Raw genomic sequence first — 13,183 nt, forward strand, 5'->3', positions numbered from 1 at the left:
CCGTAAACACACCAGCCAGCTGGTCTGCGCATGCTCTGAGGACGCGGCTGGGCATGCTGTCTGGGCCGGCAGCCTTGCGAGGGTTAACACATTTAAATGTTTTACTCACATTGGCTGCGTTGAAGGAGAGCCCACAGGTTTTGGTAGTGGGCCGTGGCACTGTATTGTCCTCAAACTGAGCAAAGAAGTTGTTTAGTTTGTCTGGGAGCAAGACTTTGTGGTCCGCGACGGGGCTGGTTTTCCTTTTGTAGTCCGATTGATTGTAGACCCTGCCACGTACCTCTCGTGTCTGAGCCGTTGAATGATACTCCACGTTGTCTCTATACTAACGCTTAGCTTGTTTGATTCCCTTGCGGAGGGAATAGCTACACTGTTTGTATTCGGTCATGTATCCGGTCACCTTGCCCTGATTTAAAAGCAGTGGTTCACAGTTTCAGTTTTGCACGAATGCTGCCATCAATTCACGGTTTCTGGTTGGGGAATGATTTAATAGACGCTGTGGGTACAACATCACAGATGCACTTGCTAATAAACTCGCTCACCGAATCAGCGTATTCATCAATGTTATTGCCCGACGCTATGAGGAACATATCCCAGTCCACGTGATCGAAGCAATCTTGAAGCGTGGAATCCGATTGGTCGGACCAGCGTTGAACAGACCTGAGCGCGGGCGCTTCCTGTTTTAGTTTCTGTCTATAGGCTGGGAGCAACAAAATGGAGTCGTGGTCAGATTTTCCGAAAGGAGGGCGGGGGAGGGCTTTACATGCGCTGTGGAAGTTAGAATAACAATGATGCAGGGTTTTGCCAGCCCGGGTCGCGCATTCGATATGCTGATAAAATTTAGGGAGCCTTGTTTTCAGATTAGCCTTGTTAAAATCCCAAGCTACAATAAATGCAGCCTCAGGATATGTGGTTTCCAGTTTTCATAGAGTCATATGAAGTTCTTTCAGGGCCGTCGATGTGTCTGCTTGGGGGGGGGGGGGGGGGGGGATGATATACACGACTGTGATTATGAGAATTCTCTTGGTAATGCGGTCGGCATTTGATTGTAAGGAATTCTAGGTCAGGTGAACAAAAGGACTTGAGTTCCTGTATGTTGTTATGATCCCACCACATCTCATTAATGATAAGGTATACACCCCCGCCCTTCTTCTTACCAGAGAGATGTTTATTTCTGTTGGCGCGATGCGTGAAGAAATCAGGTGGCTGTACCGACTCTGATGTATCCCGAGTGAGCCATGTTTCCGTGAAACAAAGTATGTTACAATCTCTGATGTCTCTCTGGAAGGCAACCCATGCTCGGATTTCGTCTACCTTGTTGTCAAGAGACTGGACATTGGCGAGTAGTATGCTCGGGAGCGTTGCTCGATGTGCCCGTCTACGGAGCCTGACCAGAAGACCACTCTATCTGCCCCTTCTGCGCCGCCGTTGTTTTTGGTCGCCGGCTGGGATCCGATCCATTGTCCTGGGTGGTGTACCAAACAGAGGATCCGCTTCTGGAAAGTCGTATTCCTGGTTGTAATGTTGGTGAGTTGACGTTGCTCTTATATCCAATAGTTCCTCCCGACTGTATGTAACAAAAACCTAAGATTTCCTGGGGCAACAATGTAAGAAATAACACATAAAAAAACAAATACTGCATAGTTTCCTAGGAAAGTGAAGCGAGGTGGCCATTTCTGTCTGCGCCGGAAGTGCGATTAACCCTTTAACCTCACTCCTAAACTTAACCCTAACTGCTAGCCTAGCTAAAGCACGAAGTGTTGGGGTCACTGTACTACTCCCACTCAACGTTGCTAGTCTACTAACCACCCGCCCTGGCAACCATCATTACGCACATCTGCTGCCCATTATTACTCACACCTGGACATCATTATTTCCTTGATTACTCTCCCTTTATTTAGCCCTCTGTAGCCATCCGTCACTGGGTAGTCTTGATTCACGTTCTGTACGCTTCTCTTGTTTTGTTTATCTGCATTTATCCTTATTAAACTCACCCTCTGCACCTGCTTCCTGACTCCCGACATATACATAACAGAATACTACCTCGACGTATGGAAGCAGCAGAAGATAAAACCATCTTCCAGACGGTCAACGAACAGGGTCATCTACTCCACCAACACCACGACCAGCTGGCACAACTGAGTACGGCTATGGAGGAGGTCCTCCGCATTCTCCACCACCTCGACACCACCAAATATTTATATACAACTATCAGAGGGTTTCCTACCACAGGTTGTCACAGTGAGCCAGTCCAGCAGTCCGCACAGGTCAGGAATGCCCGACTGTCCCTTCCGTAGAAGTATGACGATACTCCATTGAAATGCTGTGGCTTCCTACTCTCTCTCTCGCCCAAAAGATGGGAGACCCTACCACAGAGAGGTCCAAAGTTGCCACAGTAATTTTCCTGCTGACCGGGTGGGCGTTGGAGTGGCCTACGGCAGTCTAGGAGAGTAGGAGCTGGGTTCCTACGAGAGGTTCATGGCTCTGTTGAGGGTGGTCTTTGGCCATCCTCCAGAGGGCAGAGAGGGAGGTGAGTGACTTCAACTCCATCAGGGTGCCTAGACTGCTGCGGAATACTCCCTCACCTTTGACTGTGGCAGCCTCCAGTGGATGGAATGAGCTGCCGCTCCGCACCCTATTCCGGAAAGAACAGAGCGAAGAGGTCCACACACCTCCCCGGCATCGCTGGAGACAGTTGGGGCTCTGCACCTATTGTGGCCAGTAGGGGCTTCCGCGATGTCCTGTGTGTCCCAACCCAGGATCCATGAAAGCAGAGGGGTGGCCCTGTGAACATCTGTCTCCTGGGAGTACTCATCATCCACTAGGTGTGAGTACTCCATCATTGTTTGACACCAAACCATTCCTGGTTTTCATTTCATTGGTTGGCTGACCCTCTCGTGGTGTTTTTACCGCTCTAACGGATTCCGGTGCCTTGGGGAATTTCATCGACCAGGCCCTCATCCCCTCCATGAATATCTCTTCATACCCACTATCCTCTTCCCGTCCACGCCCTGGATATTCGACCAGTGGGAACCGGCATTATCTCACACGTCACAGCACCACTCACCTTCACAGTGGTATCACAGTGGCGCCAGAGGAGATGACTGTCGTTTTGAGGTACCCTAACCAATTGTGCTATTTTGTTTTTTCGCGTTATTTGTAACTTATTTTGTACATAATATTTCTGGCACTGTCTCTTATGACTGAAAAGAGCTAGATATCAGGACAGCGATTACTCACCTCGTACTGGAAGAAGATTTTTGTTCATTAACGAGTCGGACCCTAAGCATTTACTTCAGACATCCGATAAGGCCCTCATCTCAATCATATGCAGGAGAAAGAGACAGTTATCGGGGACATGGGTCGGGGTGCCTTGTAAGGATTCGACGGCGAGTGGGTAATCTGCAATCATTGGATAACAAAATAGACAAACTACGATCACATATCCTACCAACGGGACATTAAAAACGAATATCTTATGTTTCACCAAATCGTGGCTGAACGGTGACATGAATAACGTACAGCTGGCTGGTTTTACGCTGTATCGGCAAGATAAAACAGCCGCCTCTGGTAAGGGGGTGACGGTTTGTGTATATTTGTAAACAACATCTGGTGCACGAAATTAAATAGTAAGTCTCAAGGCTTTGCTCGCCTTAGGTAGAGTATCTCATGATAAGCTGTAGACCACACTATTTACCAAGAGCGTTTATCTATATTCTTTGTAGCTGTCTATTTACTATCACAAACTGATGCTGGCACTAAGACATCACTCAATGAGCTGTATACGACCTTAAGCGAACAGGAAAATGCTCACCCAGAGGGGGCGCACCTAGTGGCCGGGGACTTTAATGCAAGGAAATGTAAATCTGTTTTGATCCTCGTACAAAGCTCTCCCTCACCATCCATAAAGAAGTGGTCCGATGACGCAGACGCTAAGCTACAGGACTGTTTTGCTAGCACAGACTGGAATATGTTCCGGGATTCTTCCGATGGCATTGAGGAGCGGTGGTGTAAAAATACTTTAAAGTATTAAGTAATTTTTGGGGGTATCTGTATTTTACTATGTATATTTTTGACAACTTTTACTTTTCCTCCACTACCTTCCTAAAGAAAATAATGTATTTTTTACTCCATACATTTTCCCTGACACCCAAAAGTACTCATTCCATTTATAATGGTTAGCAGGACAGGAAAATGGTCCAATTTACGCACTTATCAAGAGAACATCCCTGCTCATCCCAATGCCTCTGATTTGGCGTTATCACTAAACACAAATACTCCACTTGTAAATTATGTCTGAGTGTGACCATGACTATCCGTAAATTTAAAAAAACAATCTTGCTGTCTGGTTTGCCTGGTATAAGGAATTTGAAATTATTTGTACTTTTACTTTTGATACTTAAGTATATTTAAAATCAAGTAGTATTTTACTGGGTGACTTTAACTTTTACTTGAGTCATTTTGTAACAGCAACTTTACTTTTAGTATGACTAATGGGTACTTTTTCCCACCACTGTTGAGTACACCACATCAGTCACTGGCTTCATCAAAAAGTGCATCGATGACATTGTCCCCACAGTGACTGTACGTACATACACAAACCAGAAACCATGGGATTACAGGGAACATCTGCACTCAGCGAAAGGGTAGAGCTGCCGATTTCAAGGAAAGGGATCCTAACCCGAAAGCTTATAAGAAATCCCGCTATCCCCCCAACGAACCATCAAACAGGCAAAGCGTCAATACAGGATTAAGATTGAATCGTACTACACCGGCTCCGATGCTTGGCGGATGTGGCAGGGCTTGCAAACTATTACAGTCTACAAAGGGAAGCACAGCCAAGAGCTGCCCAGTGACATGAGCCTACCAGACGAGCTAAATTACTTTTATGCTCGCTTCGAGGCAAGCAACACTGAAGCATGCATAAGTTCATCACTGCTGCCAAGCTTCCTGCCATCTAGGACCTCTAAACCAGTCGGTGTCAGAGGAAGGCCCTAAAAATTGTCAGACTCCAGCCACCCTAGTCATCGACTGTTCTCTCTGCTAACGCACGGCAAGCGCTACTGGAGCGGCAAGTCTAGGTCCAAAAGGCTTCTTAACAGCTTCTACCCTCTAGCCATAAGACTCCTGAACAGCTAATCAAATGGCTACCCAGATGTTTGCATTGTCTCCTCCCCCCTATTTTACACTGCTGCTACTCTGTTTGATCTATGCATAGTTACTTTAATTCTACCACGTGTACAGTTGATGTCGAAAGTTTACATAGTTAGGTTGGAGTCATTAAAACTTGTTTTTCAACCACTCCACAAATATCTTGGCAAGTCGGTTAGGACATCTACTATGTGCATGAGAAGTGATTTTTCCAACAATTGTTTACAGACAGATTATTTAACTTATAATTAATTCACTGTATCACAATTCCAGTGGGTCAGAACTTCACATGCACTAAGTTGACTGTGCCTTTAAACAGCTTGGAAAATTCCAGAAAATGGTGTCATGGCTTTTTTATTTTTTATTATTCATAATACAAAAATCAACTTACATTGCTACATCCAACATGTCTAGCAAACCAAACACAGGTATTAACAATGCTCAAACATACACAAAATATAAATAAAATACAAAAAAGAAACAATTTAAGTGCAATTATATTCACTCTGAAAATATCTTATTTTAATGATTCATGAAGATGTTATTCTTATTGTTATTCACTAGGGTTAGTGTTTTAATAAGATAATTAAATTCAATCAGAAAAATTGGTATTTTTGTTATAGAATTTTGGAATTTTTGTTTGTATATAAAGTATTTGGTAACAAGAATAAAAAAATGAACAATCATTTCAGTGGTTTTGTTATCATTGCAATAGTAACATATATATTTTATGTTAAAATTATAGGCAGTGTTCATAATGGTAAATAAGTACTTTGCAAGGTTTTCCCAAAATTCGGACACAAATTCACATTCAAAGAACAAGTGAGACAGATTCTCACCTTTTTCACAGAAAACGCAGATATCATCAATAGCCACAAATTTGGAAATCATAGAATTACATGGAAATATCTTATGCAAAATGTTGAAGTGTACTTCCTTTACTTTGTTTGGTATACAGTATTTGTAAGGTCTTAACCATGCATTTTTCCAGACAATGTCCGGAATAAGCATGTTCCAGAAAAACTTTCCTCTCGGTGTAAGTTGGTTTTGTGAATGAAGAATTTGTCTTATATATTTATTACAACAAGATTTCTCAAGTAAGCCCACGCCTTTCAATCTGAGTTCTGGATAAACTTTGTGATCATTCCCAAAATTAAGATGACTTTTCATAAGTGTAGTTAGACCACTGGGAACGGCTTTGATCACAGAAATAAACTCTCTGAAAGGTATTGGAAACTCTTTCAATGTTATAAATTGTTCATATGTGAGAATATTACCCAATATTCCTCTCGTGCCAGCTGGGGTAGAACAATGACTTATTCCTTACAGTTATGTCTGAATTATTCCACAAAAGAGCTTTATGAGGGGAAAAATTGTGCAGGAAACATATTTTCCAGGCCAGTAAAGCTTGTTGGTGAAACCTAGCCATTTTAGCAGGTAATCTTTCAGGAATATAATTACATTTCAGTAAAAATCAAAGACCTTCCAATTTATTAAACACATTATTTGGAATGAAATACCATATTGAATCAGTATCGAGCAAACATTTTTTCAACCAGTTTATCTTGAAAGTGTTATTTATGTCAACAAAGTCCAACACTTCTAGACCGCCTTCAGCTCTTTGGTTAGAAAGGACATATTTTTTTAGTTTGTGAGGCTTATTTTTCCAGATGAAGTCAAGAAAGGTCTTATTGATCTTATTGAGGGGTACACAAAACGAGACAGTCCCTCTGCCTTGGTCAAAAGTACTCTCCCAAGTATAGAAAGATCTCTTTGTAGCCAATTATTAAATATATTTTTAGTTCTCTTAATTTTAGGAGAGAAATTCAAATGTTGTCTGACTAAGTGGTTTTTTGACAGATGTATTCCTAAATATTTAACACAGTCCTTTACAGGAATATTTTCAATTTCTTTATCATCAGAGTCAAATAAACATACAATTTCACATTTAGAAACATTCAGTTTTAATCCTGATGCAATAGAAAATGCAGTTATAGCATTAAGGGCATGTGCTACCTGGTCTTTGTCTCTTAAGAAAATAATAGTATCATCAGCCAGTTGTCATTGCTTTAGAAGCTTCTGATGGGCTAATTGACATCATTTGAGTCAATTGGAGGTGTACCTGTGGATGTATTTCAAGGCCTACCTTCAAACTCACTACCTTCAAACTTTGCTTGACATCATGGGAAAATCTATAGAAATCAGCCAAGACCTCAGAAAAAAATAATTGCAGACCTCCACAAGTCTGGTTCATCCTTGGGAGCAATTTCCAAATGCCTGAAGGTACCACATTCATCTGTACAAACAATAGTACGCAAGTATAAGCATCATGGGACCACGCAGCTGTCATACTGCTCAGGAAGGAGATGCGTTCTGTCTCCTAGAGATTAATGTACTTTGGTGCGAAAAGTGCAAATCAATCCCAGAACAACAGCAAAGGACATTGTGAAGATGCTGGAAGAAACAGGTACAAAAGTATCTATATCCACAGTAAAACGAGTCCTATAGCAACATAACCTGAAAGTCCTCTCAGCAAGGAAGAAGCCACTGCTCCAAACCGCTATAAAGATAGCCAGACTACGGTTTGCAACTGCACATGCGGACAAAGATCATACCTTTTGGAGAAATGTTTATTTTTTAACCATTCCATTGTAGATTTTGCTTTATGTTTTGGATCATTGTCTTGTTGGAAGACAAATCTCAGTCCCAGTCTCAGGTCTTTTGCAGACTCCATCAGGTTTTCTTCCAGAATGGTCCTGTATTTGGCTCCATCCATCTTCCCATCAATTTTAACCATCTTCCCTGTCCCTGCTGAAGAAAAGCAGGCCCAAACCATGATGCTGCCACCACCATGTTTGACAGTGGGGATGGTGTGTTCAGGGTGATGAGCTGTGTTGCTTTTACGCCAAACATAACATTTTGCATTGTTGCCAAAAAGTTCAATTTTGGTTTCATCTGACCAGAGCACCTTCTTCCACATGTTTGGTGTGTCTCCCAGGTGGCTTGTGGCAAACTTTAAACAACACTTTTTATGGATATCTTTAAGAAATGGCTTTCTTCTTGCCACTCTTCCATAAAGGCCAGATTTGTGCAATATACGACTGATTGTTGTCCTATGGACAGAGTCTCCCACCTCAGCTGTAGATCTCTGCAGTTCATCCAGAGTGATCATGGGCCTCTTGGCTGCATCTCTGATCAGTCTTCTCCTTGTATGAGCTGAAAGTTTAGAGGGACGGCCAGGTCTTGGTAGATTTGCAGTGGTCTGATACTCCTTCCATTTCAATATTATCGCTTGCACAGTGCTCCTTGGGATGTTTAAAGCTTGGGAAATCTTTTTGTATCCAAATCCGGCTTTAAACTTCTTCACAACAGTATCTCGGACCTGCCTGGTGTGTTCCTTGTTCTTCATGATGCTCTCTGTGCTTTTAACGGACCTCTGAGACTATCACAGTGCAGGTGCATTTATACGGAGACTTGATTACACACAGATGGATTGTATTTATCATCATTAGTCATTTAGGTCAACATTGGATCATTCAGAGATCCTCACTGAACTTCTGGAGAGAGATTGCTGCACTGAATGTAAAGGGGCTGAATAATTTTGCACGCCCAATTTTTCAGTTTTTGATTTGTTAAAAAAGTTTGAAATATCCAATAAATGTCGTTCCACTTCATGATTGTGTCCCACTTGTTGTTGATTCTTCACAAAGAAATACAGTTTTATATCTTTATGTTTGAAGCCTGAAATGTGGCAAAAGGTCGCAAAGTTCAAGGGGGCCGAATACTTTTGCAAGGCACTGTATATATATATACACTGCTCAATAAAATAAAGGGAACACTTAAACAACACAATATAACTCCAAGTCAATCACACTTCTGTGAAGTCAAACTGTTATATATATACTCTATATATATACACGCACTGCAGAACACCCATTTGTTATGCATTTGATTTTTACACTTGAGGACCTTGACCTTAACAAGAATTTATCTTCAGTCTGCAGCAGATGTTTTTGTTAAGTCTATAACAGTTATGTACATAGTTGGAGTGCAAGGTCTATAAGCAGTGCATACTGTGCATTTTGGAATCTGCTCTTTTGACTAACGCTAATACGGTGTATTTGTCTGTTATACTGCAGTATTCAAAGATGTGGTGGAAGATATGATGTATGTTCCAGAGTTGTGCATCGCAGTTCATTAATTTACTAAAAAGGTTGCTGAAGTGTGGTTTGGCTCTTAAGTGTGCCAGTGAAGTAGTAGCTCACTTTTGCATTGTTGCACATTATAATGTACCAGACATACATTCATCCATGCAGACCACCAAATGTACAATGGACATGAATTACACAGTTTTATAAAATAACTAAACAGAACAACATATAACCTGCAACACTTACTGTGTAATATTGCTCTATCATTTGCTGTGAGTTATTATCCAACAATGTCCCATGTCGGTTGTTGCATTTACAATATAGTTTTAAAATGTGTTGTGTTTGTGTCAATCCTAAATGAACAATGTTGTGGTCCTTAGCAGGTAATGATTACACTGTTCAAATATGGTGGCTTGCCAGTACCAAACAAACGGCATGTTCAACCCCTGGGACAATTTACTCCAGAAAAACATTCATTATAATAGTTTAAAGGCCCAGTGCAGTCACCACTTCAAATTAGTGGATTCGGCTATTTCAGCCTCACCCGTTACTGACAGGTATATAAAATCGAGCATACAGCCATGCAATCTCCATAGACAAACATTGGCAGTAGAATGGCCTTACTGACCAGCTCAGTGATTTTCAACGTGGCACTGTCATAGGGTGGCACCTTTCCAACAAGTCAGCTAGGGTTCTGCCCAGCTAGAGCTGCCCCGGTCAACTGTAAGTGCTCCTATTGTGAAGTGGAAACGTCTAGGAGCAACGAAGACAGTCGCAAAGTGGTAGGCCACAAAAGCTCACAGAATGGGACTGCTGAGTGCTGAAACGTGTAAAAATAGTCTGTTCTTGGTTGCAACAGTCTCTACCGAGTTCCAAACGGTCTCTGGAAGCAACGTCAGCACAATAATGGTTCATTGGGAGCTTCATAAATTGGGTTTCCATGGCCGAGCAGCCGCACACAAGCCTAAGATTACAATGCGCAATGCCAAGCGCTGGATGGAGCGGTGTAAACCTAGCCGCCATTGGACTCTCTCTCTGGAGTAATGACTCATGCATCACCATCTGCCAACTGCAAAGTTTGGTAGACAAGGAATAATCGTCTGGGGATGTTTTTCATGGTTCGGGTTAGGTAGTTATTTCCAGTGAAGGGAAATGACACTAGACGATTCTGTGCTTCCAACTTTGTGGCAATAGTTTGGGGAAGGCCCTTTCCTGTTTCAGCATGACAATGCCCCCATGCATATAGCGAGGTCCATACATAAATGGTTTTTCGAGATCAATGTGGAAGAACTTGACTGGCCTGCACAGAGCCCTGACCTCAACCTCATCAAACAACTTTGGAATGAATTGGAATGCTGACTGTGAGCCAGGCCTATTCCCCCAACATCAGTGCCTGACTTTATTCAGCCACAAGAGCATTAGGGAAAGCAAGTCCCTGCAGCAATGCCTTCCCAAAAGAGTGGAGGATGTTATAGCAGCAAAGGGAGGACCAACTCCATATTAATGCCCATGATTTTGGAATGAGATGTTCGACGAGCAGGTGTCCACATACTTTTGGTCATGTAGTGTGAAAGCAGGTGCTTCCACACAGGTGTGGTTCTTGAGTTAATTAAGCAATTAACATTCCATCATGCTTGGTGTCATGTATAAAAATGCTGGGCAGGCCATTATTTTGGTTACCATGTCTATGCCCCCCATAGGATGACAATGCCTCCATCCACAGGTCACGAGTGGTCACTGGATGGTTTGGTGAGCATGAAAACGATGTAAACCACATGCCATAGCCGTCTCAGTCACCACATCTCAACCCAATTGAACACACAATTGAACACTTATGGGAGATTCTGGAGCGGAGCTTGAGATGGCGTTTTCCACCGCGATCAACAAAACTAATTATGGAATTTCTTGTGGAAGAATTGTGTCACATCCCTCCAATAGTGTTCCACACAGTAGATTCTATGCCAATGTGCATTGAAGCTGTTCTGGCTTGTGGTGGCCCAAAGCCCTAATAAGACATTTTTATATTGATGTTTCCTTTATTTTGGCAGCTACCTGTCTACTGTATTTTCACAGTATGAGGTTGGAATAATACTGAAATTGTGAAAATGATGATAATGCCCTTTTAGTGGAAGAGGTGTTTCAAGAGACCGCCTTAAATTTCAGCCTATTTTGGTGGGATGGATTTTTGGCCTACCTGGTGAGATCACCCAGCGGTAAATTAGTTTTATAGACCAATAAGAAAGAGAGTTCCAAACCTCTCTGCCAATAACAGCTAGTTTTCAGTTTCCCCCTCCCCACTCTGACTACTCCCAGACAGTCCTAGCTAAATTCTTGCTCGAGAAATTGCTATCTGCTAAGAAACTATTTAGTTTATTTTTTACCATTTTAATTTCAAATAATCACAGTAAGGTACTTAATTGTTACACAGAAATGATTTGATATTGAGATAAAAACAGCTGCATTGGACCTTTAAAAAGCCAGTAGCTCTGTTGGACCAGTGCTGGAGACCACAGAATACAAACATAACAGAATGAGAATACTGATATGGGAAGATACAATGCAGTGAAGTTCAATTGCCATGTTCTCGTCCACCTCGGGGAAACACAGTGATGTAACACTGTGACTGTTAATAATGTGCAGTGAAATTGGCCACAAAGTCTATAAGCAGTGCAGACAGTGCATTTTGGAAGCTGCTCTTTTGACTACCGCTAATACTGTGTTTTTGTCTGTTATACTGCTGTGTTAAAACATTTTGTGGACAGTACAGTATGATGCATGTTCCTGAGTAGTGCAAGGCAGTTCATTAAGGCGAGGCACCACACCCTAATATGGTATTTTCACAATTCTTTTACCAGTTGAATATAGACTCCAATATAAACTTTTCTGTATTACATTTCTGAAATATTTTAATACAATATGTAAATGAGGCAATTTTGTTACAACACTCCAGTACCCAACTTGTATAGAGCAGATTGTGGATATATATTTTTTTGATTCTTTCATCTGTAAAATAGATAGAATTGGTGCATATTTTTTTTAAAACATCTAGAATCAAAGTCTGGAGAATATATCTAAGGATAACCACACAACATGTGGTGAATGCAGATGTTTCTGAATCTGAGAAAAATTAGTTAGCGTCTGACTTTCGGGAAATGGCAAGTAAAGAGAAGTACAATGAATTTAGCCTATTTAGACCCAATCACGGTCTCTTCAAAGGTACAACTTATAGTCAGTCTAGTTTGTAACATTATCTATGAAATGGGCTTTTAAATTATGTATGATTACATGTAGTGAGTTTAGAAATTATGCATTTATGTCCATTTGAATGTGGTTAATTTAAAAAAAAACAATTATGACGGTAGTATGATAAACATTTACATTAAGTTTGACTTTTTTTATTTAGCTTTTTGGAAGTACTAATATTAAAGGGCTGAATTCCCTAAAAATATAAAAATGTACTTTAATGCAAAAAATGTAATTTCAGCCTGTGGTGCTTCACTATAATTAATTGATTAATGGTTACTCAAGTGTGGTTTGGCGTGCCAATGAAGTAGGAGCTCACTATTGCATTGTTACACATTATAATGTACCAGACAGACGTTTAACCATGCAGACCACCAAATGCACAATAGACATCAATTGCAGAGTTTTATAAAATAACTAAACAGAACAACAACAAATAGCTCTATCATTCTCTGTGTGTTATCATCCAACATGTATTTTGACCCATGTCCATAGTTGCATTTCCAAAATGTCCAATATCGTTATTAAAGTTTTAGTTGTCGTGTCCTGTGCCAATCCTAAATGAAAAAAATGTGTGGTCAGCACTCCCCTAAGCAGGTAATGATTACATTCTTTAAATATGGGGGCTTTGCCAGTAC

This window comes from Oncorhynchus mykiss, chromosome 6, assembly GCF_057628025.1.
Source record: "Oncorhynchus mykiss isolate SJ-2025 chromosome 6, ASM5762802v1, whole genome shotgun sequence".
In the NCBI taxonomy this organism is placed as follows: Eukaryota; Metazoa; Chordata; class Actinopteri; order Salmoniformes; family Salmonidae; genus Oncorhynchus; species Oncorhynchus mykiss.